This window comes from Cetorhinus maximus, chromosome 19 (genome assembly GCF_964194155.1).
Source record: "Cetorhinus maximus chromosome 19, sCetMax3.hap1.1, whole genome shotgun sequence".
Lineage (NCBI taxonomy): Eukaryota > Metazoa > Chordata > Chondrichthyes > Lamniformes > Cetorhinidae > Cetorhinus > Cetorhinus maximus.
In genome coordinates, this window is record NC_135897.1 from 41,437,072 (window position 1) to 41,458,799 (window position 21,728).

The following is a 21,728-nucleotide window of genomic DNA, read 5'->3' on the forward strand; positions in this document are numbered from 1 at the left end:
CATTCTCTTTGAAGGCTTAAGGGCTTCCTGCCCCTTGCCAGAAACATGGCGCTCTTCCAGGCCTTGACCTAGCTCACTGATTAGTGGGTCCAGAGCAGCAGCAATAAAGCAGGATGTCCTATCCTTACCCTGGTGTGCCATACTGCTTGATCCTCAATGGCAACAAGTGATTTTCCAGCAGCCTGCAGTGCATTGCTGCAACTAACTATGCACTATCAGGGAAATTAAGTGGGTAGATGAATTTTTTGACTTGCACATTTCATGTCCAGCCAGCGCAGATGCTCCATGGATCATTATCCCCATGCCCAAAATTTGGGGCGAATGAATTTCATCTCTAAATGTCTAATCAGTTCTGGTTCCATTAGGCCCAATCTTAATATTAATTTATCCCTCTACAGTTTGGTCCAGAGAGATCTTTTTTCTCCTCAGTTGTTCAGGCATATAGAACCATACTATTTTACAGCACAGAAAGAGACCATTAACCCAGTGTCCATATACTAGCTCTTTGAAAGAACATTCCAATTTATACCAGCTTTCTCTCCTTAATCCTGCCAATCAGCCCTCTTCAAATACATTTTCAACTGGGTTTTGAAATTTTATATGGAATCTGCTTCCAGCATCTTTACAGGTGGTGCATAATTCTGGAACTCCCTTCCAAACAGCACTGTGGGTGTAGCTACACCACATGGACTGCAGCGGTTCAAGAAGGCAGCTCACCACCACCTACTCAAGGGCAACTAGGGATGGGCAATAAATGCTGGCCCAGCCTGCGAAGCCCCCATCCCATGAATGAATAAAAAAAAAAGCTCTCAACAATCCACTGTGAAAAAAGTCTCACTTCCCCTCTGGTTCTTTTGCCAATTATTTTAATTTTGGTTGCTGACTCACTTGCCAGAGGAAACATTTTCTCCCTACTTGGTCTATCACAGCTCCTAACAATGTTTGCTATGGACAGGAGAGAGACAAACAAACTGTACCTATTTCCTCTTACCACCTGTACGTAAGCAGAAGTTTTGATTTTTAAAAAATATGTAGTGGTGTGTCTTCCCACTCCCCCATTTTTTGTGATCCAATTTACTAATAATCTGCAGCAAACTCAAGTTAGGATGAACTCACAAGGTTAAGTTTATTTCATATTCAAAAAACCTGGGGGAGGGGTGTCTGCAATGTCCCACTCCAAACGCGCACACTCACACTCAGTAAAGGGGAATAGAAAAAAGGAGTTTTATTGTACAAGAACTACTGTAATGAATATTAGTTCATGTGATTTCCAGAGTCCCAAATTGGAGTCTAATGAGCAATTCTTTCACGTAGGAGTTCCAGTTCAGCTGGCTGAAGACCGGAGTTTAGTATTTTTTAGTTGGTGCTGACCTCAAGATGAACCAAATACGCAGAGACTGGGTCGGTTCTGTAGGCAATGGTAATCTTCCGGCAGAGACAAGCTACAAGGTACAGGCTGTTGTTCTGCCTGAAGGGGCTTCTATAAAAACAAAAAGCTAAAAGCTACTGCGGATGCTGGAAATCCAAAACAAAAACAGAATTACCTGGAAAAACTCAGCAGGTCTGGCAGCATCGGTGGAGAAGAAATCAGTTAATGTTTCAAGTCTTCATGATCCTTCAGCAGAACTGAGTATAGTTAGGAGAAAGGTGAAATATAAGCTGGTCTAAGGTGGGGGGGGGCGGGGGGAGAGAGAAGTTGAGGGTGTGGTGATTGTGGAGATAAGCAAGCAGTGATAGGAGCAGATAATCAAAAGATGTCACAGACAAAAGGATCAAAGAGGTGTTGAAGGTGGTGATATTGTCTAAGAAAAGTGCTAATTAAGAATGGAAGACAGGATACTCAAGGTACAGCTCTAGGGGGGGTGGGGTGGAAAGACTAACAAAGTTTTAGTTTTAGATTTAAAAATAATGGAAATAGGCGGGAAAAGAAGAATCTATATAAATTATTGAAAAAAAAAAGGGGGAGGGGGGAGAAACGGGGTGGGGATGGGGGGAGGGGGAGTTTAAGATCTAAAGTTGTTGAATTCAATATTCAGCCCGGAAGGCTGTAAAGTGCCTAGTCGGAAGATGAGGTGCTGTTCCTCCAGTTTGCGTTGGGCTTCACTGGAACAATGCAGCAAGCCAAGGACAGACATGTGGGCAAGAGAACAGGGTGGAGTGTTAAAATGGCAAGCGACAGGGAGGTTTGGGTCTTTCTCCGGCCCCCTCCCACAACTCTTTCTCCGGTACATCGATGATTACTTCCGTGCTGCTTCATGCTCTTGTCGGGACCTGGAAAAATTTATTAATTTTGCTTCCAATCTCCACCCCTCCATCATTTTCACATGGTCCATCTCTGACACTTCTCTTCCCTTCCTTGACCTCTCTGTCTCAATTTCTGATGATAGACTGTCCACCAATATCCATTACAAGCCTACCGACTCCCACAGCTACCTCGACTACAGCTCCTCACACCCCGCTTCCTGTAAGGACTCCATCCCATTCTCTCAGTTCTTCGCCTCCGTCGCATCTGTTCTGATGACGCTACCTTCAAAAACAGCTCCTCTGACATGTCCTCCTTCTTCCTTAACCGAGGTTTTCCACCCACGGTCGTTGACAGGGCCCTCAACCGTGTCCGGCCCATATCCCGCGCATCCTCCCTCACGCCTTCTCCTCCTTCCCAGAAACATGATAGGGTCCCCCTTGTCCTCACTTATCACCCCACCAGCCTCCGCATTCAAAGGATCATCCTCCGCCATTTCCGCCAACTCCAGCATGATGCCACCACCAAACACATCTTCCCTTCACCCACCCTGGCGGCATTCCGTAGGGATCGTTCCCTCCGGGACACCCTGGTCCACTCCTCCATCACCCCCTACTCCTCAACCCCCACCCATGCCCACGCAGAAGATGCAACACCTGCCCCTTCACTTCCTCTCTCCTCACCGTCCAAGGGCCCAAACACTCCTTTCAAATGAAGCAGCATTTCACTTGCATTTCCCCTAACTTAGTCTACTGCATTCGTTGCTCCCAATGCAGTCTCCTCTACATTGGAGAGACCAAACGCAAACTGGGCGACCGCTTTGCAGAACACCTGCGGTCTGTCTGCAAGAAAGACCTAAACCTCCCTGTCGCTTGCCATTTTAACACTCCACCCTGTTCTCTTGCCCACATGTCTGTCCTTGGCTTGCTGCATTGTTCCAGTGAAGCCCAACGCAAACTGGAGGAACAGCACCTCATCTTCCGACTAGGCACTTTACAGCCTTCCGGGCTGAATATTGAATTCAACAACTTTAGATCTTAAACTCCCCCTCCCCCCATCCCCACCCCGTTTCTCCCCCCTCCCCCTTTTTTTTTTCAATAATTTATATAGATTCTTCTTTTCCCGCCTATTTCCATTATTTTTAAATCTAAAACTAAAACTTTGTTAGTCTTTCCACCCCACCCCCACTAGAGCTGTACCTTGAGTATCCTGTCTTCCATTCTTAATTAGCACTTTTCTTAGACAATATCACCACCTTCAACACCTCTTTGATCCTTTTGTCTGTGACATCTTTTGATTATCTGCTCCTATCACTGCTTGCTTATCTCCACAATCACCACACCCTCAACTTCTCTCTCCTCCCGCCCCCCCCCACCTTAGACCAGCTTATATTTCACCTTTCTCCTAACTATACTCAGTTCTGCTGAAGGATCATGAAGACTTGAAACATTAACTGATTTCTTCTCCACCGATGCTGCCAGACCTGCTGAGTTTTTCCAGGTAATTCTGTTTTTGTTTTGGAGGGGCTTCTAGTTGGCTCATCAGTTGAATGTTAAAACAGCAGACTGACTCTTTCTCAGTTCCCAAAGGCATATAGGGATTTCAAAATGGTCACTTGAGCCTTGTGAGCTTCCTTCTCCACAATGAATTCAAAAGGGATGTTTATCCAGTATCTGAAATTGGCTTTGATTTCAGGACTGATAATGTCCCTGTCTTTAGTTGTTGAAAGGGTTACTATCTATGTTGAGGGTCTGGTGTTTGGGAGGCCATTGCCTAGGCAGATGCACTGACTCCACTAGCAAGGAGAGCTTATCAGATTTAAAAAAAAATTCATTCATGGGATGTGGGCTTCGCTGGCTGGGCCAGCATTTATTGCCCATCCCCAGTTGCCCTTGAGAAGGTGGTGGTAAACTGCCTTCTTGAACCACTACAGTCCATGTGGTGATGCAAATGATATCCCTGTGGTTCCCTTTGAAGTGTATCTGGACAGTCGCATGTGTGATATGAGTCTGTTAGTAGCTCTCTAGGCATAACAAGGTTGGATGTGTGAGTCTCCTGGTCTTTTGTGATTACAAGGGGTTTGTACAATGAGGTGTGAGATTCCAGAAGCTGAGGAAAGAATTATTTTGTCCTTGAAATTCCTGGCGGTGGTTCTCAGACAAAGGGCCAACCCTGTGGTCAGGTGACTTGTAGCAGCCATCTTTTGGTCCAGCAGGCAATCAGTTTTATAAAAAACAGTAGCAATAAGGATAAAATTTTGAGCTTACAGTGTTGGATTTTCTTTTTATCATATTTACTCAACATGTTGGATCATTATGTTTGGCCTCCCCTAAATCTTCTCTGCTTCAAGGAAAAGAATCTCAGCTTTTCCAATATCTCCACATAATTGAAGTGCCTTATCTTTGGTATCATCCTGACAAATAAATCTCCTCAGTCTCCTCTTCAAATCCTTGACATCCTTCATAAAGTGTGATGCCCAGAATTGTACACAACACTGCAGCTGAGGCCTAACTTGTGATTTTTAAATGTAAAAGTACCCAATATGCCTTCTTAACTGTCTGATCAACTTGCTCTTTTCAAGGGCAACTGGGGTGGGCAATAAATGCTGGCCCAGCCAGCGAAGCCCACATACCATGAATGAATAAAAGAAATCTGATAAGCTCTCCTTGCTAGTGGAGTCAGTGCATCTGCCTAGGCAATGGCTTCCCAAACACCAGACCCTCAACATAGATGGTAACCCTTTCAACAACTAAAGACAGGGACATTAATAGTCCTGAAATCAAAGCCAATTTCAGATGCTGGATAAAGCCATCTTCAAAGACTTGGGAATATCCCCAAATCCCACTGGTCTTGCAACCTCCCCTAAAAATAGTATAGTTTAGATTATACAGCCTCCCCATGTTATTCCCTCCAAAGTGCATCACTTTACATTTATTTCTGTTAAATTCTATTTCTATGTGTCTGCTTAGTTCAACAGTCTGTCCACAGCCTCCTGATGTCCGTTACTGCCCTCATCACTGCTTTGCCAGTTTCATACCATCCCCAAACTTCAAAAGTGTACTCTCTATACACCAGTCTATTTCATTTATATATAACAATAAAAGCAATGATCTGAATACTGAGCCCTGTGGGGATCCCACTGCATACATCTCCCCAGTCAGAAAAACATCTGTTCACCACTAATCTGCACCTCCTATTCCTTAGCCAATTTCTACCATCTCTTTAAACCCATTTGCTATATTTTCAAAATAAGTCTGTTATATTGTATTTTACCAAATGCCTTCTCCAGGGCCATGCACACTACCTACATTAACCCTCTCTGTTACATCTGTTTAATTTTCCTGAAAATTTGGTGAACACTGCCAAGGGAACATTAAAAACATAATTAGAGGATTCCTTGTGACTAATGTAGTCATTTGGATCAAGAAGAACCAAAGTGTGAAGCTGAATTTTCATCCTCTCAGTGGGTAGCAGGAGTTGGGAAAATTCCCAACTTGGCCACCCACCTCAGCAGAACGTGCCCACAAAGGAGGGAGCTTCATTGCCGGGGGTGGGTGTGGGCTAGAGTCGGGTCAGTCGACCTGGAAAGCAGCTTGGAGGCAGCCACAGGGGCTGCCAGTGCCGAGGTGGGCTGTTTAAAAGGTCTTGGTGCTGTGGGACTTCGTCCCAGATAAAATAAAAACACAAAAGCCATCCAGCCCTCACCCTCCACATAATCCCCATTCTCTCTCTGTGCCACCACATGCCCCATGCTAGGCTATGCCTCCCTCTCACTGCCATGCACCCTTATGCCCCCCATGCCAAGCTATGGCACTCCACAGCCATCCCCTATGACCCTTCATGCCTCTTATGGCAAGCTATGGCAATTCCATGTCCATTAACCCACTATACTCTGTATAGAACACCACCATCTGGAAGTTTCCCTCCAAGCCACTCACCATCCTGACTTGGAAATGTATCGCTGTTCCTTCACTGTTGCTGGGTCAAAATCCTGGAGCTTCATCCCTAACAGGTGTACCTACACTACATGGACTGCAGCAGTTCAAGAAGGCAGCTCACCACCACCTTCTCAAGGGCAATCATGGGTGGGCAATAAATGCTGGCCTAGCTAGCGATGCCCACATCCCATCAATGAATAAAAAAAAGAACTAATTAACTCTATAGTGACATTAGGATGTGTAAAAAAAGCTTTAAAAAAGTAATTCATATGAAAAGTCATTTCACTGCAAGGCAATAAAAATGTCAATCATCCATACTCTTTAAAGTACCATTAAGAGAAATCATAAATCCTTGAAAGCACTTAACCTTGTGTAAATAATCATTGTGAAATTGACCACAGAGATCAGAGAGCCAGAGCTGGCAATCAAGCAATGTTATCTCTGGGGTTCAGTTATTTCAACAAGAATAATGGATATCTGGGCTCTCATATAGTCCATAGCTTTGGAAGAAACTGACAATATGGTGCGAGATAGAATATGGGCAGCAGAGTTCTAAAAAATAATATATGATCTTAAGAAGAGAGGATGGGAGGCCAGTCAAGATAACATTGAAATGGTTGAATCTTGAGGCAGCATAGGAATGAATGAGGCTTTGGGGAGTAGATGGACTAACGCAGGGGCTTAGGCAGATGATGCCACAATAGTAGACGTAGTCAATATTTGTGATGTAGACAACATGGGCTTGGAAACTTAGCACAGGGTGAAATAGGACATGGATTTAGTAAATGCCTTGTTCAATGTGAGACAGTGTCAGGGAGAGGGACGCAATCAGTAAGAAGGGCAAGAAGTTTGTGGCAAGTGAAGATGATGGCTTTGTTCTTTCCAATATTTAAGTGGAGAAAATTTCAGCTCATCTGACACTGGATGCCAGACAACAGAGGCAATGGAGAAGGGGATACAAAACCAGAGGTACAATCATAGTAATAAATAAAGAAGCTCATGAAATTCCTATACTGGAGTTGAGGGTGGAGTGGACAGGGTAGTTTTTTTTTGCCAGATCAGAGGCAGAGGAAGTAGAATTACAAGGTGAAGGGGAGTGAGGGATAGAAGGAAGTGATCAGAGATGGCCTTATCAATGATCAAAACAATGGGAATAGAGAATTCATTTGAGATGGCAGGGTTGAGTGAGTGGCTGTGAATAGGGTAGGAAGGTTTATATGGAGGAATAGATTAAAGGAGAATAGGGGGACTTTGAAATCAGAGGAGAGAAGAGAAGAATATTTGAAATGGAGATTGAAATCATCCTGTGCAAAGGCTGAGAGAGGTTTCCTTGTGCCTTAATGATACAATTGTGCAAGATTTCACTGGATTGACAACCTCACCAAATATTATAGCACTCAGACAGGACTACAAACCCAACAGAAGTTATCTTTTTTTCGTGAGTTTTCTTCTGCAGGGTCAGTGGATAAAGGCACAAAATGCTGGCCTGTTCTGATTCTCCAAGATTCACTGGGTATAAGACCACTGTGTTTAGCTCTCTCTCTCTCTCTCTCTCTGGACTGGCTTGTGGTTTTATCTTTCTGTACTATGTAACTGATTAACCTGGATCATAGATGATATCTGGAAGTGGAGAGCTGTCACTGACTGGCCAACCAATCAGCACCCTTTTCTCATGCAGTATAAATTGCTGCTTCCTTTGAAATTTGGCATTTTTGCATCTCTTCTGATGAGTGCAGGATGAAAAGCTTCAACATGTCTCTTTTTAAAGAAGTACTCAAGAATAGAATTATTCACATCTGTTCAAGATCTTCTTACTATTTTATTTGCACTCAACCAACTTTCACCCATGACCTACTGGTCACAGCAGCATAGTACCCCCAAGTGACTTTCTATTTAAATAGCTTACAGTTGTTTACTTGGACAATATCCTTGATAGTTAGAAACTATAGGATAAATATTACAAATTAGTATTTCCTCCACATTATGAATTAAAAGTTGTATAAGGTATTTTGCACTCCATGCATAAATTCCTGATGTGTTTGCGTTACATGTGGTTTTGTGCTGGAGTATTAATTTTGTTAACTCCATCTCTATAGCCTAGAAATTACTGTTGGCGATATTAGCAGACACGCTGTCATAAGTCATTCCATAGGTCCTGCTTGTGTGTATCATTATGGTGTACTTAACGACTTCCTATTGAACATTATGCTTTATATAACTTTTATGGCATAAAGTACTAAAATACAAAGAGTCATAGCATGGCTGTCAATTTTAGTTTAGTCTGGGCAATAGTGAATTCATAAAAGACCTTACAAGATGTTATTTTACATGCCTTGTACAACTCACCAAAAAAATGTTGTCTACTATTGCAAAACCTTAGCTAGCAGATTAAATTAGGAATTGCATACACGTGCAATGAAAACAATTCTGCATTTCATCCCTTCTCAGAACTTTGTGCTTCTCAATGGCAGTGCTGGAAATAGAATACATTTTCATACTGGAATATTCTTCTACGTTTGGCGGCATATCTAGCACTTTCAGCGCAGGGCAGGTGTACAGTAATGGTCCAGATATTTTGTACCTACAATACTTCTCAACTTGGATTTCAGAAGACCACCATTTTTGCACCAATGTAAATTTTTCCTTTTCCCTCGTGGATAGTGCTTGTGGCCGCTCTGAGCATGAGTGCCAGATTAATACTAGGGCCGGAATTTTCCAGCCCTGTTGGCATCGGGCATCATGGCAGGCAGGGAAGGAACAGTATGGCGAGAAGGCAAAAATTGGTTTCACACCAGCGTGAAAGCACAGCGGGATCATCCGAAGGTGTCCGCCATGGTGGAATGCCAATCCTGTTGGAGGCCAGCATGAACCCACTTTGTATTCCACTAATGTGATGCAAAGTAAGGCCCAACTGGAATCATCCCCCCATGCCAGATTTACCGTTATGCTGGCAGGAAAACATGCTGGCCCAGAACACATCTGGACAAGTGTGATGTGTAGAAGTCGGGACTTACCGTTAGGGCCTTGTTCAGATTGCAGACATCCAAGGAGCAGATGATGCTGGAGTCCTACAACTACCGGGCCCTGGAGGAACACGTGCATCATATGCTGGGTAGATTCTTATGAACATGGCTCTGCCACAAAGCAGCTCACAGAAAGTGGGAGGCCTCTGTTGATGTCTTGGGCCTGCTTCGGAACATCACGGTCTTGACCATGGGCTGCTACAGATGATCGGTGATGGGGGGGACAGGGAGAGGAAGGTGTACTGCGGGTGGGGTAGGTGGAGAGGAAGGTCTAGGTTTGACTGGGAGGGGAAGGTGTACCGGTGGGGGTATTAGGTTGGAAGGAAGAGAGAAAGGTGTCAGGGGATGTGGTTGAGAGGAGGAGAATGAAGGTGTTAGGGGGTGAGGTTGGGAGGGGGAGGAGGGAGTACAGGGGAGGAGGCTGTAACGGGTGAATGCGACAAGTGGGGAGATAGGTGTAACTGGGGAGGAAGGTGGAAAGGAGGGAGGTTGGAGCGGGGAAGGAGTCCAAGGGGAAGAGGGTGTTGGGGGTGGAGGAGTCCAGTTGGAGGGAGGTCTCTGGGAGAGGGGGGAGTTCGGAAGGGGGATGGAGTCCAGGGGGAGGAAGGTGCCTTGGGGCAGGAGGGAGTTCAGAGGGAGGAAGGAGGTTTCAGGGGTGAAGGAGTCCAGGGGGAGATTGGTGTCTGGGGGGAGGGGGGAGTAAGGGCGGAAGAAAGAGTAAGGGTGGAGGAGGGAGTAAGAAGTGTCCAGGTGATTGTTCAAGGGAGTGGTCTGTGGCGTTAATGACTGCCTCCTGGGGAGCGAATTGAGGGTGGGTGTGGTAAGATGGAATGGTAGGTATGAGAGGGGGAAGAGGGAGCCGGAAGGGTGGGAGGGTGAAGATGCATTGATAATGGTAGAAGAGTTGGCGAGGGTGGTTGGTAGAGATTCAGAGATGGACACAGAACCTGGGGGTGAGAAGGAGGAGGTCGGGGAAGTCAATGTGGATGGGGTTCGATTTCTCAGGAAGGTAGGGAATGTGCATGTTCATCTGGAAAGACAAGGGTTTGGGTTAGAAGGTGACGGTGGGGAGGTGGAAGGTGATGCCAGGGGAGTCCTCTGTGATGGGGGAAAAGAAATGGGTGATCGGGGGAGGGGAAAGGACAGGGTAGTTGAGCAAAAGTCTGACTACGACCATTGAGAGAGGGATGATGTGGTGCAGGGACCCTCACACGAGTGTTTGCCGCCGATCTCACTATCACCGCAGGCATGGTCCACATCCTCACCAGTCAGCGCAATAGCACACTCCTCAAAGTGATTGAGGAGCCTAATGTGAGCCACTCCACCCAGGTCTGGGACCTCTCCCTGCTGATGTGAGCCAGCTTCTCCTGCATGCTGGAGAACAGATGGAGGGAGTGTGAGCAGGATGCATGGCATTGCGTGGAATGTTTGAGTGGTGAGCGGAGACATGGACGGGATGAGGAGGTGAGCTCCAGAGGATATAAGCCTGATGGAGATATGAGGGTGTGTGTGAGAGTCAGTGGTGTTGTTCCTTGAGGTGTGAGATCCCTGTGGATGTGTGATGGGTTTGGGAGTGTGTGAGTTGAGAGTGATGAGGTGGTTGACTTACCCTAGTGGAACAGATGAGAGCATTCATCCTCTTCCTGCAATGGATGGCTGACCTCCTCTGCTCTGGTGGCACTGACTGCTGCTGCCATCGCTGCCAGGCCAGATTGCTGACTCTGGTGGATCTCCTGCAGCCAGAATGGGGGTAGGGGACATTGCGGTGGCCTTCCACTGCATCCAGCAGGCGCCCTGGAGAGGTGTCACTAAATTTTGGGGTTGCCGTCTTCTTTACTTTCAGGGCCATTTGTCGCCTGGAGCAGTCCTGGTCAGTAGGTATGAAGTAGGCATGAACTCTGGTGCACTTTAAATATGGCGCCTGGAGCGGGGAAGCACTGAAGTCACAGCAGGGCAGGAAAATCCAAGCCCGCCTACCAATGACCCGGCGTGTTTCCCGTGAATGCATTATTAATGAGGTGGGATATGCTGGGAATGGGACCATATGGCATGAAAACCCACCATTGCAGCTGCGGGTAAAATGACTTTTTTCCCTGCTCGATGCTGCATTTTGTGCAAATCTGGGATGATTCTGCCCTAGGTTGTCTTAATTCTGAACGTTTTATGCTGTGGGTTTGCATCCATAAGAATGAGTTGAGACTGCAGAAACTGACTTTATCCAGGAAAAAGTTTATCCTAACCTACTCTAACCCACTGCACCTCATTCTCTTGCCAGGAGATTAACTATATTTTTCCAACTTCACTTTGTTTTGGTAAATTTTGGGTGGGGGAATTAAAGACATGTAAATCTTCAAATGCTTACAAATGAGAAAGACGCTGCAACATTCACTTTACACAAAGACACAAGTACCATATTATGGTGCATCTGTTTTATTTTAAGGCAGTACAAAGTCACAAACTCAATTAAAACCTCCTCAGTAAATACCCTTCCTCCAGAAGAAAAACAGTATGTTGGTGGTAACTAGGACTGATATTCATATATTTGCCGGCAACAAGGTATGCTATCTACATGTTCCTGTATTAGTAGTAACCATAGACGGAACCCTAATATTCTTCAGATTTTCCACCTTGAGGACAATGGCACCACCATATTACATTAAACCTATAAGGCATATGGGGCTAAATTTCCAACTTCAGGGGGCGGTAACAGGCAGCAATGCAGGCACGTATTGAAAACTGCATTCCTGTAGGGTGTCACTGGATCCTGATGCCTCCAGACCGCAACCCATTTTTCAAAGGAATGTTGGGGGTGGGCTGAGGAGCTGGGAACCTGCTTGCCTCCAATTAAGTGTCCATTAAACTCCTTGAGGAGCTTGTTAACGGGAAGTGGAGGGCCTGGAGGTGATTTTCAAATCGGAAACCGCCAAACCCGAACAGTCTGGTGCACGTTTGAGCACAGCTGACAGGTTCAATGGGGGGAACTGCAAAGTCTATTTTTTGAAACCAAAAAAATGTTTGCCACCAGGATTTTCGGTGCAAGATCGGGCATAGTGCTGTTTGGTTGGCTGTTTGGTCAATTCCCTGAGCGCAGAGGCTCCTGGCCCTCTAAATTCCTGCCTCTTCTCTTGTGCAAAGCAGCAGCAGATCCCATCATGGCTGCTATCTGCCTTTGACACTCCTGCTTATGCTCTAACAGGCATCTCCTGCTTCCTCACGGAGCTAGGCACCACTAATTGGTTATCGCGCTCACCTTTGGCCCAATTAGAACCTACAACACCTCTTTAAAAAAGGTTAGTTATGTAGCCCCATTTCCTTGCCCCTTCTCTATACCTTTTCACACTTTGCTTTTGCAATAATTTAACCAGTTCCCTTTTAAAACCTATCTTGGATTTTGCTTCCACTACTGCTTCTGGTAGGCGATTCCAAGCCTTAACAAACAAAACACTTTCCTAACCTTTCTTGTCATTCTTTTTCTTAAATGTATTACTGGAGGGCCCAGTAATAAACCTATTGGCCAGTGGAATTGTTTGTAAACTATCAAAACTCAAAATAATTTGGAATACCTGCAATATATCTCTTAATCTTTTCCATTCTATTTAAGAGCCAAAACACTGGATTTTATTCTGTTATCCCACCCGAAGCTAAATGAGATTGTGAGGGAAAACAGAGAAAAAATAGCAATCTAAGTTTCCACCTCACCCTCCCTGTTCTTTTGAAAATTGGGCTGACGTATCTAAGTGAAGGCAGAATCCAGTTAGTCCCTAGTAGCCGCAAAGGCGACTGATTGAACAGCTTTGAGGCCTGGTTGTCATCACTGCTGCAGCAATAAAATGAATGGTGATGGTTGTAATAAATTTTATCAGTGAATATCAGTGAAGTGTGATAGTTAAAGTGTGTGCTTTACTTATGAGAAGTCATTGCATCATTATACCCGCAAGTCCATGCTGGCTTCCTGTAAAGCAATCCAATTACCAATTCCCCCACTCTATCCCCACAGACCTTTTTAAGTTTATTTCCCTCAAGTTCCCATTTGAAATTATTGATCGTCTCTGCTTTCACCATCATTGTAGGCAGCAAATCATTACTACTCGTCACACAATGTTCTTTCTCACACCCCTCCTGCATCACTTGCCCAAAACCTTAAAACTGTGCCCCCTGTCCTTTTATCATCAGTTAATGGGAACAGTTTTTCTATTTCTACCTTATCTAAACCTGTCATAATCTTGTATATCTCTATCAAATCTTCCCTCAATCTCCTCTGCTGCAAGGAGAACAACCCCAACTTCTCCAACCTAACTTTGTATCTAAAATCCCTCATCCCTGGAACTATTCTGGAAAATCAGCTCTGCACCCTCTCAAAGACCCTCATGTCCTTCTTAATGTATGTTGGCCAGAACTGGACACAATAGTCTACTTGTGGCCTAACCAGAGTTTTACACAGGTTCGGCCTTTATACTCAATATCTCTATTTATGAAGCCCAAGATCCCAGATGCTTTGCTAACTGTGGTATAAGGGTGTTCAGGCAGACCTAGGGTTAATGTGAGACTGGAGAACAGAACTGCCTATGTATGATGTAGCGAGACACATGATAGTAGACCATGTGTAGAGTAGAGTCTGGAAAGAGCCAGCATGGAGAAAGGATATAGTTATGTGTCACCAATAAACACTTAATGTTCAACCATACAAGTCTCCAGACCTCTTAGTGAGACATCAAACAACTTTTACAACATGGTGGCAGTGAAGGAAAGACTGCAAAATCCCAGAGTTACTGGAGAATGAGCCCAGAATCTCCAAGCATGAAGAAGTAAAGAAACTGAAGCCTGACCTGAGGGAAGTGTGCCAAAATTGAATACTACTTTAGCAAAAGCTATGTTGGAACTATCAGTAGTGACAAAACAATGCACTGAGCACAGCATGAGATGGCAAGAGGTCAACAAGAAAGTAAACAGTTGAAAGGTCAAATGCAAAAGGAGTACATAACCCTTCGGCAGCATGAAGAAATGAAGACTGTCTTGAACAGCAGAATGGAAGAATAGCAGAAGAAACTCCAGGAGACTGTTGAATTGCAAGAAAACTCAAAGACGAAGCAACTGAGCTTCACAAAGAAAAGGAAAACCAGTTGAAGGACCTTTAGCTCCCACAATACTCAAGAAGATTGACACCATCCAGGACAAAGCAGCCCACTTGATTGGCACCACATCCACAAACGTTCATTCCCTCCACCACCGATGCACAGTAGCAGCAGTGGTTACCATCTACAAGATGCACTGCAGGAATTCACCAAGGCTCCTTAGACAGCCCCTTCCAAACCCATGACCACTACCATCGAGAAGGACAAAGGCAGCAGATAGATGAGAACATCACCACCTGGAAGTTCCCCTCCAAGTTACTCGCCATCCTGACTTGGAAATATATTGCTGTTTTTTCACTGTCGCTGGGTCAAAATCCTGGAACTCCCTTCCTAACAGCACTGTGGGTGTACCTACAACACATGGACTGCAGCAGTTCAAGAAGGTAGCTCACCACTGCCTTCTCAAGGGCAACTAAGGATGGGCAATAAATGCTGGCCCAGCCAGCGAAGACCACATCTCGTGAATGAATAAAAAAACACATTCCAATGATCCCTCAGGACAAAGTTTGTTCCTCCTGAAAATTATGAAGAGAAATAAAATTAATTTAATGTCACTCTGAACAAACTGAATAATCAGTTGGTGAGGAAGACTCAGCAATGTTCAACATCCCATGAGGAAGCCAAGAGGTACAAGAATGAGACTGAAGAGCTGAAGAACCAGCTGAATGGAAAAGAGGAGACATTGAAAGGAAAAACTGTAGAGCTTTCCCAGCTGTGAGCAGATAATGAAGCCATGAGTAGCACAATTACAGAACTGAAACAAGTTTAAGACTTCACCGGAGACAAACCTGGCCAACAGAGAAACTAAAATGAAGGACAAGAACAAAGTTCTGCTGCACATAGGAGAAAGAAAAGACAGAAATAAGATTGGAAAATGTAAACCCGACACTGAGACTCAAGGAACTAGAAGAAAAAGCATTGAATACCTCCAACTTATTGAGAATAATTGAGTTGTTGAAAAATAAAACGTCATTTCTCTCACCCGGTACAGCACATAGTGCAAATCTGGGACGATTCTACCCTTGACGTTCAACCCATCCGAGCCACCAGACCTCCTTAGTGAGATACCAAATAATCCTTACAACAATATCTCTCAATATGTCCTGCCACCTTCAAAGGTCTATTCACATGAACGGTCCAAATCACTCTGTCCATGTACACTATTTAGACCTGTGCCATTTAGACTATATTACCTCTCCCTATCTCTTGTGCCAAAATGCATCACTTCACATTTCTCTGTATTAAATTTAATCTGCCACTTCTCTGCTCACTCTGCTAGCTTATCTATGTCCTGTTGCAGTCAGCTGGTATCATCCTCACTGTCAACCATGTCACCAAGTTTGGTATCAAAAATGCAATGGTCCCAGTACTGAACATTGGGGAACATCACAGTCTAACTGGTTTAACCACAATCATAACAGGTTGTTTTCACTCTGTAAGCTATTTTTTTTATATTCATGAGACACTAACCCTCTTCTGCCAAGAGATTCAGTTTTGTAAACCTGCCTTTTGTGTGATACTTTGTCAAAGGCTTTCTTAAAATCCATGTAGACAATATCCATTGCATTCCCTTCATCAACCTTCTCTGTTACTTGATCAAAAAAATAAAATTAATCAAGCCCATTCAGCCTTTTACAAATCTGTGATGACTCTTCTTAATTAATTCGAACCTCTCCAAAGGGCCTGTTGATTTTTTCCCTGATTGTTTCTAAATCCTTACCCGCCACTGATGTTAAACTGACCAGCCTATAGTTACTAGGAATCTCCTCACACACTTTCTTGAATAACCGTGTCATATTTGTCACTCTCCAATCCTCTGGCAGCTCTCCCTAAACAGAAGACTTTTAAGTCTAACATTTCTGGTTGCATTATTTTATGCTGGCAATAACCCATTTACCTTCGTTTACTGCTGCTATTAAATTAACACCGATTGTAAAATCCATACACAGATCCAGTGGCATATAGTTACAGTAGTGTTAACACATGCCTGATTGCAGAAAGCTCACTGTTGATTTTGAATGTCAAACAAAATGTCAGTTTCAAACATGCAGTGCCAAGGGTTCCCAGGTTTTCTGATGCACCAAGGGAAATGCTGACTGAGCAAGTGCATTGCAGAAATGCAGCACTGTCGCATGACACCACAGGGAGGAGCAACATAGACTGTGTGCAAGAAGGTTACTTAGCATGTCAATGTTGAGTCAAACACTCTGAGGATTTGAAAGTATGCATGTATGAAGTTTGCTGACCTCATCAGGTGAGCCAAGTTATGACCTCCCATCGTGACATTACTCAGGATGGCTGTACAAGTGGTATGTACTTCTGCACAAAAATGAACTAACCTCAGTAGAGAACACAAGGCCATTTAATTTGCATAATTTTCTGGTGCCCTGGGAGTATTGCTTACCAGTTGCATGGTGAGAATGTTGAGCTCCAGCATTCAATGTAGGGATACTGGATGCCGGGTCTTGTATGCCTTAAACTGAAACTCCAGTATTACTGGTTATTATTGATTTTTTGAAAAATTTGAACTGGGTTTTCCTTCTTGTTGAGTGTCAAAGGTGTGGCTGGAGTTAACACAGTTGAAAGTTTGAGGACTGATTGTCCTCTTCTTAGCATTTTTTATTTAATTATTTCATGGGATGTGGACATCACTGACAAAGCTAACATTCATTGCCCATCCCTAATTGTTCTTGGACTCACTGGCTTGCTAGGCTGTTTCAGAGAGCAGTCAAGAGTCAATCATATTTCTGTAAGTCTGGAGTCCCATATAGACCAGACCAGGGAGACAGATTCCTGATTTCACATTCATGAACCAAATGAGTTTTTTAAGTGATAGCTGTGTGGTCACCATTACTGAGACAAGCATTCAATTCCACATTTAATTAATTGAATTATAAACTCCATCAGTTACAACAGCAGGATTTGAACCCATGTCCCAAATGTATTATCCCAGATTTCTGGTCCAGTGACATTACCACTACACCACTGTCTCCCTACTGGTGTTTCTAGGCACAAAGCAGAGTTAAAAATGGGAAGGATGACAATGACCCATTATGCTTTATATTGTGCAGAGATTTCAGAGAGGGCAGGAGGAAGAAGAATTTTGTACAGCAGACAGAAGGCCCATCAACCAACATTCTACAGGCACTAGGAGTCTGATGATATACTGGTGAAGGAGGAGAGATATTAGGTGACTTAGGAGAAGAACTCATCAAACAAACTGCTGAAAAATCAATTTCTGGCTCTGCTGCTTCCCTTCATATGACTACAGCAATCGCCTCCTTTTGGTGCTTCATAATTACACCTCTTAGCATTGCAAAGTTGTGTAGCAAATAAACCAAAATATTCCTGGTGACTTTTGCTGGTCCAAAAAATATTGGCAAGTAAAGTCAGGGAATATTCAAAAATGTTTTATAAATACATGATTTGCAAGAAGATGACTAAGGAAAGAGTAGGGATGATTAGAGACCAAAACCTGTATGGTGAGGTGGAACATATGGGCATGGTTCTTAATGAATATTTTGTGTTTATCTACACAAAAAAATGGGATGATGCAGACATTGTAGTTAAGGAGGTGGAGTGGGAAATATTGGATGGTATGAACATAGTAAGAGAAGAAATATTGATGGATTTAGCATCCCAGAAAATAGATAAGTTGTCAGTTCCAAATGAAACACATCTCAGGCTGTTAAGAGAAGCAAGGGAAGAAATCATAGAGGCTCTGACCAATATTAACCAATCCTCTCTGGTGACAGGTATGGTGCTGGAGGACTGGAGGGCTGATCGCATTGTACTATTGTTTAAAAAGGGAGGATGGGTTGGATTAAGTACTGTAGTCACAGACCAGTCAGCCTAACCTTAGTGGAGGGAAAATTATTGGAAAAGCTTCTGAGGGACAGTATGAAACATTATTTAGAAAGTCAGCATGGATTTGTTGTGGGAAGGTTGTGTCAAACCTTGTTTGAATTTTTTGAGGAGGTACTTGAGCCCCTCCTGGAGTCTACAAAAAGTTTCAAGAGGTCTGCCGTCAGCCCGCAGCTTTTCCCTGGATCAGCTCAGCTTTTCCCTGATTAGCAGCCATCAGTCAACATTATACCAGTCATGTGACCTGCCTCGCCTCTCACCGTCTCTCCCGAGCCAGCAATTCAAATGCAAAGCTCAACATTAAAACTGAACTTCCAACAATATTTTAAATCTATTTTTCACTGTTTAGAGCCAATAATAAAATGTTACTTTATGACTGTGCTATGACCAGGTGAGAAGGAGTGAACTGGTTCCCCTCTATTCAACCTCCTCGGTTGGTCACAACAAAGGCTTAAGTTTCTTTTACAGGAGGATATGCCTTTTCCAAATCAGAATTAAAGAAAGAGAAAATTTTATTAACCACTAAACCTGAGAAAAAAAATGCAATGTCAAGCATTTTGGCCCTCATGCAGTCATTGGGCCCACACACACACACACACACACACACACTCACACAGAGGTATCAGAAATAAGGGAAGTTAGAGTCCAATTAAAAAAAGGTAAAAGAATATAAAGATTATACAGGTAAGCGTTCTTTGATTGCCCTTGAGGAGTAAATTTTAAATGCTGTGGTCGATTTGGGTTAGCTGCTTTTTTTTGTATTTTTGGATGTGGTCAGATGTAGAAGAGGTTGCAATTATTATGAGATCTCAGTTCGCTGGTAGGTTTCTGATAGAGTTCGCTTCTCGAACTGGGCAACATGTTTATCCAAAAGAGAGAAAGGGGGAGAGCAGCCCTCTGCTTATTTCCTCTGCTGAAGGCTTTTGTGACACTGCCTGTGTCACTTGCAATCTCTCTAAAGTGGCTGGGCAACCTTGCCTTGAAATACTTCACCCATTGTGTATTTCCAAAAGGTTTTAGACATGTCTGTCTGTACATGGCAGCCATCGTTTCAATATCCAATACTTTGAATATTTTACACAAAAACAGAAAACGCTGGAGAAACTCAGCAGTTCCGGCAACATCTATGGAGAGAGAAACAGAGTTAACATTTCGAGCCCGTATGACCCTTCTTCAGAGCTGAAGAGAAGTGTAAATGTGATGAAATTTATACTGTTAAAGGGGGGTGGGGCAGGATAGAAGGCCAGTGATAGATGGGGACAAAGGAGAGATTGACAAAGATGTCATGAACTAAAGGACAAAGGGAGTGTTAATGGTAGTGGTTAGTGCTAAAAAAAGGTGCTGATAGTGGCATAAAGGTAAGAAAGCAGAATGTGATAATAGCAAGGGTAGCATTGTGTGAAAGAACAACATGTAACAAGTAACAGATGGCCCTATAGGGGATGAGGTGGGGGGAGGGGAAAGTGGTGGGGAAAAGAAGGATAGAAAATGGGATAGAAGAGGGGCTAAAAAGGGGGATAAACCCACGGAAAAATGAATAAAAATAAAAATAAGTGGATAAAAAATAAAAATTAATGTAGAAAAAGGGGCTTAGAAAAAGGGGGTGAGGATGGAGGTGGGAGTTCATGATCTGAAGTTGTTGAACTCAATGTTAAGTTCAGAAGGCTGTAAAATGCCTAACCGGAAGATGAGCTGAGTTCTTCCAGTTTGTGTTGGGCTTCACTAGAACGTTGCAGCAGGCCAAGGATGGACATGTGGGGATGACAGCAGGATGGTGTATTGAAGTGGTAAGCGACCGGAAGGTCTGGGTCATGCTTGTGGACAGATCGGAGGTGTTCCGCAAAGCGGTCACCCAGTCTGTGTTTGATTTCCCCGATGTAGAGGAGACAACTTTTGGAGCAGCAGATGCAGTAGACTAAATTGAAGGAGGTGCAAGTGAAGCGCTGCTTCACATGAAATGAATGTTTGGGCCCTTGGACGGTGAGGAGGGAGGAGGTAAAAGGGCAGGTCTTGCACCTTCTGCGGTTGCATGGGAAGGGGATGAGGTGTTGGGGGTGATGGAGGAGTGGACCAGGGTATCCCGGAGGGAATGGTCCTTATAGAATGCTGACAGGGGTGTGAGGGGAAGATGTGTTTGGCAGTGGCATCATGCTGGGTTTGGCGGAAATGGCGGAGGATGATCCTTTGAATGTGGAAGCTGGTGGGGTGAAAAGTGTGGACCTGGGGGACGCTATCATGGTTCTGGGAGGGAGGGGAAGGTGTGAGGGCAGACGTGTGGGAGATGGGTCGGACACGGCTGAGGGCCCTGTCAACCACAATGTGGGGGAAACCTCAGTTAAGGAAGAAGAAAGACATTTCAGAAGTGTCATTTTGGAAAGTGGCATCATTGGAACAGATGCGACGGAGGCGAAGGAACTGAAAGAATGGGATGGAGTCCTCTCGCCCACTCTAACCTGTCTCCTTTGAACTTGCTGCACTCCATTCCCTTAGGTCCAACCCTGATTTTGTTATCAAACCTGCCGACAAGGGTGGTGCTGTTGTTGTCTGGTGTACTGACCACTACCTCGCAGAGGCTGAGCGCCAACTCTCAGACACTTCTTCCTACCTCCTCCTGGACCATGACCCCACCACTGAACATCAAGCCATTGTTTCCAGAACTGTCACTGACCTCATCATCTCTGGAGATTTTCCCTCCACAGCTTCCAACCTCATAGGCTTCCAACACTGGACAGCCCGCTTCTACCACCTCCTCAAAATCCACAAACTGGACTGTCCTGGTAGACCAATCGTGTCAGCCTGTTCCTGCCCCACGGAACTCAATTCTTCCTATCTTGACTCTGTTCTCTCTCCCCTCGTCCAGTCTCTTGCTGCCTACATCCGTGATTCCTCTGATGCCCTACATCATATCAACAATTTCCAGTTCCCTGGCCCTAACCACCTCTTCTTCACCATGGATGTCCAATCCCTTTACACTTCCATCCCCCACCAGGATGGTCTGAGGGCTCTCCGCTTCTCACTTGAACAGAGGCATGAACAATCACCGTCCATCACTACTCTCCTCTGCCTGGCTGAACTTGTTCTCTCACAGAACAATTTCTCATTAAACTTGTCTCACTTCCACCAAATAAAAGGTGTGGCTATGGGTACCCGCATGGGTTCCAGTTATGCCTGTCTCTTTATGGGGTAGGTGAAATATTTCTTGTTCCAGTCCTACTCAGGCCCCCTCCCACAACTCTTTTTTCAGTACATTGATCACTGCTTCATGCTGTTGTCTGAACCTGGAAAAGTTTATCAATTTTGCTTCCAATTTCCACCCCCCTATCACCTTCACATGGTCCATCTCCGACACTTCCCTTCTTTTCCTTGACATCTTTGTCTCCATTTCTGGTGATAGACTGTCCACCAATATCCATTACAAGCCCACCGACTCCCATAGCTACCTCAACTACAACTCCTCACAACCTGCTCCCTGTAAGGACTCCATCCCATTCTCTCAGTTCCTTCACCTCCGTCGCATCTGTTCTGATGA